We start from the raw sequence: 8485 nt of genomic DNA, 5'->3' as shown, positions 1-8485 counted from the left end.
GATACTTTCTCATGGCGGGGCATTCAGTATACATTCTCCAATGCATACCCATGTGTCAACTTGATATCTCCATATCCATGACTTGTGAGATCGAGTCATCGAGTTGACCTACATGCTAGTCTTATTGCATTAACATTGTCCCTGAATGTTAATACTCGACTAGGAATGATTAAGAGTTGTGTTCCCTATATCATCTCACTATCGATTCAACCAATCGATTGATATAGTTAAGAACCTTCTACTCAAGGACGTTATTATACTTAGTTTATTTGGCACCAATACAAGTAAGTATAATAACCAAAAACCAAATGTCTTTATTTATATAGAATATGATACAACAAGTCCAAAATACAATCATCAAATGATTGGATCTAGGGCTCTAGCTAACAATCTCCCACTAGCACTAGTGCCAAATAGTGTAGGCTCTAAGCCCCAATGACCTAGTGTGACCATCATGCTTTCTCTATACCAAAGCCTTGGTCGAGGGATCTGTGATGTTAGCCTCTGTAGGTACTCTGCAAATCTTCACATCTCCTCTGTCGATAATCTCTCGAATGAGATGGAAGCGCCGTAGTATGTGTTTGGTCCGCTGGTGTGAGCGAGGTTCCTTAGGCTGTGCTATAGCTCCATTATTGTCACAATAGAGCTCAATAGGGTCAGCTATGCTAGGAACCACCCCAAGTTCAGTGATGAACTTGCGGATCCAAACTGCCTCCTTTGCTGCCTCTGATGCAGCAATATACTCTTCCTCTGTTGTAGAATCAGCTACTGTGTCCTGCTTCGAACTCTTCCAGCTCACAACACCACCATTTATGCAAAACACGAACCCTGACTGCGATCGATAATCATCCTGGTCGGTCTGGAAGGTAGCATCACTGTAACCCTTTACAACTAGCTCGTCATCGCCTCCATATATCAAGAAATATTTTTTAGTCCTTTTATTAAGTACTTAAGAATATTCTTGACCGCTATCCACTGACTTTCACCTGGATCTGACTGGTATCTGCTCGTCATGCTCAAAGCATACGAGACATCAGGACGAGTATATAGCATGGCGTACATGATAGATCCTATGGCAGAGGCGTAAGGGATATGATCCATGCGGTCTCTCTCCTCTCTAGAAGAGGGACCTTGAGTCTTCGAAAGACTCACGCCATATGACATCGGCAGAAATCCCTTCTTGGAGTTCTGCATGGCAAACCGAAGGAGTACCTTGTCAATGTATGTACTCTGACTTAGGCCAAGCAATCTCTTAGATCTATCTCTATAGATCTGTATCCTTAGAATGCGGGATGCCTCACCTAAGTCCTTCATTGAGAAGCAACTCCCTAGCCAGGTCTTGACAGACTGAAGCAAAGGGATGTCCTTCCCAATGAGTAGTATGTCATCCACATACAATATGAGGAAGACAACTATGTCCCCTACAACCTTCTTGAAGACACAATGTTCATCTTCATTCTTGATGAAACCAAACTATTTGATTGCATCATTGAATCGAAGATTCCAGCTCCGAGAAGCTTGCTTTAGTCCATAAATGGACCTATGCAGCTTGCATACTCTGCTAGTATGCCGTGGATCTACAAAACCCTCGGGTTGTGTCACATCCTCGGTAGGTTTCCATTCAGAAACACGGTTTTGACATCCATCTGCCGATCTCGTAATCATGGTGTAATAGCAAGCATGATCCGAATGGACTTAAACATCGCTACAAGGTTTCATCATAGTCAATACCATGAATCGGCTTGAAACCTTTAGCTACCAAGCGACCCTTATAGATAAGTCCATCCATCGGTCTTTCTCTTAAAGACCCACTTACACCCAATGGGTTTTACCCCTTGGTGGATCAACCAAGGTCCATACTTGGTTGGTGTACATGGATTCCATTCGGATCTCATGGCCTCTAGCCATTTCTCGAAATCTGGTCTCATCTTCCTGATAGGTGGTAGGCTCATCCTCTGTGAGCACAATGTCATCATGGTCGGACAAGAGAAATGAGTATCTCTCGGCTGACGACGTCAGACCTGCGAAGAGGTATGTCTACTTGAACTGGTTGTTGTTCCTCAACTCCTTGTGGAACAACATCATCCACAACACTTTGTGGTTCCAGTTCAATTTCCATCGAGGCATCAGTGCTATTGTTCGCATCTTGAACTTCTTCAAGATCGAACCCGCTTCCACTAGTCTTTCTAGAAACAAAGTCCCTTTCTAGAAAGACCCCAGTCTTTGCCACAACTACCTTGTGCTGACTGGGAATGTAGAAGTAATATCCCTTAGTTTCCTTGGGATATCCAATAAAATAGCACTTGTCAGATTTGGGTCCTAATTTGTCTGAGACTTGACGTCTAATGTAAGCCTCACAACCCCGAATCCTCATTAAAGACACCTGAGCATCTCTCCCAGTCCATATCCTATATGGTGTCTTTATCACGGCCTTGGATGGAACTCGGTTGAGTATAAAAGCTGCCGTGTCTAGAGCATAACCCCAAAGGTATGTCGGAAGATCTGTGTGACTCATCATAGATCACACCATATCTAATAGGGTACGATTCCTCATTTCGGATACACCATTCCACTGTGGTGTTCCAGGAGGAGTGAGTTGGGATAGAATCCCACACTCAGCTAGGTAGTCACAAAACTCATGGCTAAGGTATTCTCCATCTCGATCTGATCGAAGTATTTTAATACTCTAGCCAAGCTGGTTCTGTACTTCATTCTTGAATTCTTTGAACTTTTCAAAGGATTCAGACTTATGTGTCATCAAGTACACATAACCATATCTACTGAAGTATCAGTAAATGTGATTAAGTACCTATAACTGCCTCTAGCAGCGACATTGAAAGGGCCACATACATCACTATGTATGATTCATAACAAATCAGTCACTCTTTCGCTGTGCCCACTAAAGGGAGTCTTGGTTATCTTGCCTCGTAGGCATGACTCACATATCTCATATGATTCAAAATCAAATGAGTCCAGCAAACCATCCTTATGGAGCTGGGATAAGCGCTTGTCATTTATATGACCTAAGCGATAGTGCCAGAGGTAGGTTTGGTTCAGGTCATTTGACTTGAATCTCTTGGTATTTATGTTATAGATAGGGCTTTCAAGGTCTAGAATATAGAGTCCGTTTATCAGAGGTGCACTACAATAGAACATATCGTTTAAATAGACGGAACAACATTTGTTCTTTATTGTAAACGAGAATCCTTTCTTGTGCAAACAAGAAACTGAAATTATGTTCTTAGTCAAGGCATGCACATAACAACAATCATCTAATTCTAGTACAAGCCCAGAGGGTAGAGATAGATAGTAAGTTCCTACAACAATAGCAGCAACCCGTGCTCCATTGCCTACTCGATCGTTAATGCCCTGCTATTTCTCAGCGCTTGTACATTAGTACAAATGTGCGAAGCACATCCGGTATCTAATACCCACGATAAAGAAATAGAGAGGTTGACTTCTATAACATGTATACCTGAAGTAGAAATCTTATTTCTCTTCTTCTTAAGGTCTTCCAGGTATTCTTTGGAGTTCCTCTTCCAGTGCCTTGCTTGTCCTTGATATAGGTGACAAAGATGTTCAACCATATCGTAAGCGCCCATCAACTCATGTTGCTTCTAAAGCTCAGAGTTCATGGTCGCGAGCATAAGACAGGACACATCTAATGCGTCATCTTGATGCTTCTTGTAAGCATCTCGGTCTGCTCGCGTGTTAGAGGCAGGAGGAGCCTCCGGAATGGGCTGCTCCAGAACGTACAGTTTACGTTCTTGGGTGAGAATTATTCTCAGGTTCCTGTACCAGTCCAGGAAGTTTGCTCCGTTGAGCTTGTCCTTCTCGAGGACATATCGCAGGGAGAAGGTGTTCGTATTCGACGTCATGGTAATCTACAATAGAAAAATGCAGAAAATAAATATCATATTCTTAATCATTTAATTAGGCCTTTAACTAAATGATGCTCCCACTAAATTCTATAATTCATGTGGGACAAGATCCACATCATACTAACCCTTGAGTTAGCTTTGGCTAATACGCCCAAGACTTAGTATGATCGGTAGGTAACGATTACCAATTACATCTCTATGCAACTCTTGTTTATAGGATCAAGATCCGCATTTATATTAAAACTTGAGTTAGCTTTGGCTAATACGCCCGAGAGTTAATATAAACGTGATTTTGACCTATCTTCCAACCATTGGATAATGCCTATAGTTTAAACTCGATCCAATTGTGTTAACTAGCTCAATCTAATTGAGTTGTACTCACCCATGTGTTGATAGGCGGGACCAAGATTGTCCCTCCGTACCTTACCAAGATAGTATGTGTTGCTCTGCTTTGGCAGATTCAACAACAACATGCGATCGAGGTAGTGGTAGGTATCATGGCATGGTAGGCATTATGAGTTGACGTGATTTAGATCTAAACTAAATGATGATGCGTATCAAATACTTGATTTAGATCTAATCTAATCGTGGGGTGCATCATGTGCATGATTTAGATCTAATCTAATCGCTAGGCACTAATTAACTACTTAATTAAACATGCATCACATACATATAAGCAATTAATTAAATTATTTTGTGATTGTGTCATGGCCCTACTACGATCTTCTTAAGCCAATGAGAAGATCGTATGGTTAACCTAAGGTCAACAGCTTCTCAAGCTTCTTCCTTTGACCACCTTGTGTTGCTCGCGCCCTCCTCGTAACTCCGTCTCGTGTGGACCTTCCACCGCTTCAAAATTACATTACAATTTTGAAAATCGAGTTACATTCGAGTCTCAATCTAATTTACAACCAGAATATAAGAGAAAGGCACGACGCACAGGTCGTGAAAATAAAATAAAATAAAAATAAATACAGCACGTACATCACATAACGGCACGCATGTCGTATTATGAATAACAACACATTTCCAAATCCAATTTGGGTCGTTTGGGCCATGACTATCACAAAATTAATATATAATTCAAAATTATATATTTTTATAATTTTTTGTAATTTTTTTTATAATTTTACAATTTTTACGGGTACAATTTTCCCGGCGGTTCCGTTTAGCGGTTTTAGGGCGCAATCGCGGAACGAATTCCCTTGCGGGGCCAGGGGCAGCACCCCTACCCGCGATCTAACCATCGCGAGGGTTCCTTGCCAACTAACAGCGCCTTAGCCCACTATCCCAAAATGATTTGGGGCTAAACCAAGCCGTTTTGGAAAAATCTTCCCGGTAGCGCAAGCCTACAAGTGCCGAAACACTTGTGCTTCACTTCTACGAGAAAAATGCCCATAAAAACTATAAAAAACCTAAATTTACAGAAAATCACAGAAGCTATTTTTCATAAAAATAAAAAATAAACTCGTACACACCTTCGTACGTGGCTCTGATACCACTATTGGGTTTTTCGGGCCGCGAAAACCGCGTTTTCGGGTCGCGGAAACCCCGAATCACCCATGCCAATGGATCTCGTGCGAAGAAAAACTTTCGAAAATATGAGTACGAGTTTAAAACTTTGATCTACAGTAGATCTACAAAAGAAAAACTTTTATACCTTTGAAGCGAAGCCCTTCGCGTTCCCGCTCATCCAAGGTACGCCGGATCTCAAGATTGTCAACGTAGACAATCCTCTAGTAGTATCCACACGAACAAGAAGTGCTCCCTAACACTCAAGGATGGAGAAGAAAGCACCACAAGTGTGCTAGCACTTTCTAGGGCACTCGGGTAGGATTTAAAAGGGTGAAAGCAGAGAAAGTAAAAAGGAATCTCATATACTCCTCTAGGTACCCTCCATTGTGACCTTCACTTCACCCTATTTTCTTGGAACTCAACTCACTCACCTTTTTCTCACTTGCATGAAGCCCACGGCAACCTTAGAGAAGAAGGAAGAAGAGAGAGCTAGAAGAGAGCCAAGGAGGAAGATGGAATGAATGCACATTAATCAAAAAAATTCATTCCCTTTCCACCTCTTGAGTGGCCGGCCACATGAGTAACTCCCACTCATTTAATGTGGACGGCCACATTAAATGGAATGGAGGCTTGTAACCTCCATGAGGTGGCACACCATGATGATGTGGAACATCATCATTGGTCCAAATCTTGCCAAATCACAAATGATGTGGCATATAGTCAAGTCAAACTTGACTTTTCCTCTTCCTCTCAAGTCAAGTCAAACTTGACTCAATCTCTCTCATGGTTGATCTAATCCAACCATTTAATTCAAACCAATTTAATATAATGAATCTAATTCATTTAATTAAATTGATTCAATGAGTCATAATCTAAATTAGACTCATTGAACACATGAATCAACTTGAGTCCAACTCAATTAACCCAATTAGGATTACTCTTAATCAAATTTGATTCATCAAATGAATCTAATCCTCTTGGTTCATCATATGAACCTAATCTCCATCCACTTGTTCTTTGTGTGTGACCTAATAGGTTCTTGTAACGTTGGCAATGCCCCTAAACTCATTTAGAAGCATAAGTAATGAGCGGTATCTAGTAATACATCATTACTACCCAGGTTACAAGAATGTTGAGATCCAACATCACCTTGTGACTACTAATTGTGACTCCTCACAATATATGACAAGTGTCCTTCTATCCTAGACATCTAAATTGATCAATGTGAGGCATAGACCGTGTCATCCTCTAATCAATCTAAATCTTGAACTCCAAGTAGACTCACTAAATCAAATAAGCTCAATATCTTATATTGACTCATTTGGGCATGACCATGCACTTCGTGGTCTCACTATATCAAGAATATCGATGTCTCTCCCGTCATATAGGAGGGATAGATCCCATCTACATCACTCACATCCCTTTGCATAATTTGTTACATACCAGTAATCGCTTTTATATTCCACCCAGTTATGGTGACGTTTGACGAAACCAAAGTACATAACTCCTTATGTAGGGAACCATGGTGACTTCAGGTCTAAGGACTAGTAGTCATACTAATAGCCACATGAGAAAGTATATGACACTCAGATAACGATCCATGATATTTTCTCATGGCGGGTCATTCAGTATACATTCTCCAATGCATACCCATGTGTCAACTTGATATCTCCATATCCATGACTTGTGAGATCGAGTCATCGAGTTGACCTACATGCTAGTCTTATTGCATTAACATTATCCCTGAATGTTAATACTCGACTAGGAATGATTAAGAGTAGTGTTCCCTATATCATCTCACTATCGATTCAACCAATCGATTGATATAGGTAAGAACCTTCTACTCAAGGACGTTATTATACTTAGTTTATTTGGCACCAATACAAGTAAGTATAATAACCAAAAACCAAATGCCTTTATTTATATAGAATATGATACAACAAGTCCAAAATACAATCATCAAATGATTGGCTCTAGGGCTCTAGCTAACAATCTCGTCAACTTTACTTTATCATGAATAAAATTAATAGTTGATCTGTCTTTGATCAAATATTTGGTCAAAACTTTTGAATTAAAAATAACATTGATTCCTCAAACAATATTATTTAAATTCATCAACAACTCAAACACCGTGAATTTTGCATGGCACGATAGTGTGGACGTATACAAAATTGAACATTTGTAAGAGGAGGGTTTTACCCATTAATTATCTTGCCAATAAATCTTTATGACAAATAAAATTATTTCAAACACTGTGAATTTTGTATGCCACGATAGTGTGGATGTTTACAAAATCAAACATTTGTAAGATGGGTTTTTAATTTTATTATCTTGTCAACCTATTTATTTGACAAATTAATAGTTGGTTTTCTTCGGTCACACAAATAATAGCAGTGACTCCGATGGAGAGCATACTATTAGACGTACTTAAGTGTATACCATTACTTGACACTAAGTCCATTAATAAGATTGTGCCCATTCCGATGGGGAATATCACGCGCTCTTAATTAATTTCCTATAGTCATTTAAAATGGAAGTTTGATCTAGTGATCCGCAAACAAACTCATCGGATATGGAGGAAGACACTCAGAGCCAACGCGCAAGTTTGTTTACATCACTTACAAACCAGTAATGGAGACCGTTGAATTTATTAAAATAAATCTCTCTCCCACTTAATTATTTAAAGTGAGGAATTTTAAACTATCCTAGCATACATTACATGCATACACACACATCACAGTAAATAAAAGTAATAAATATGGAAATTATTTTTCCAACTATTATGGCATTTTTCTGTCACTGTTCTCTGCGTGCTCCAACCCTAGCTGCTGCCTTCTTTAGCCACCACCACCGGGTCGAGTCGTCGTATCTATCTTGCTTGTTATTCAGCTGTGCCTCTGGTGCTCCAAAAGTACCACGCCTCGCAAGCATCCGATCCGCGACAAAAATAGAATTTTACATATATCGATCCTATATTCCACGAAGGAATGTACATGTAATCTAGATCGAAAATAAAATTCTAAAATCCTAAGGCTAATACAGCTCCTGCTGTATTAGTTACATACAATCATGCACATACAAAAATAATG

This window comes from Zingiber officinale, chromosome 9A, assembly GCF_018446385.1.
Source record: "Zingiber officinale cultivar Zhangliang chromosome 9A, Zo_v1.1, whole genome shotgun sequence".
Lineage (NCBI taxonomy): Eukaryota > Viridiplantae > Streptophyta > Magnoliopsida > Zingiberales > Zingiberaceae > Zingiber > Zingiber officinale.
The sequence above is the reverse complement of the archived record's forward strand: the minus strand, read 5'-3'. Positions refer to the sequence as shown.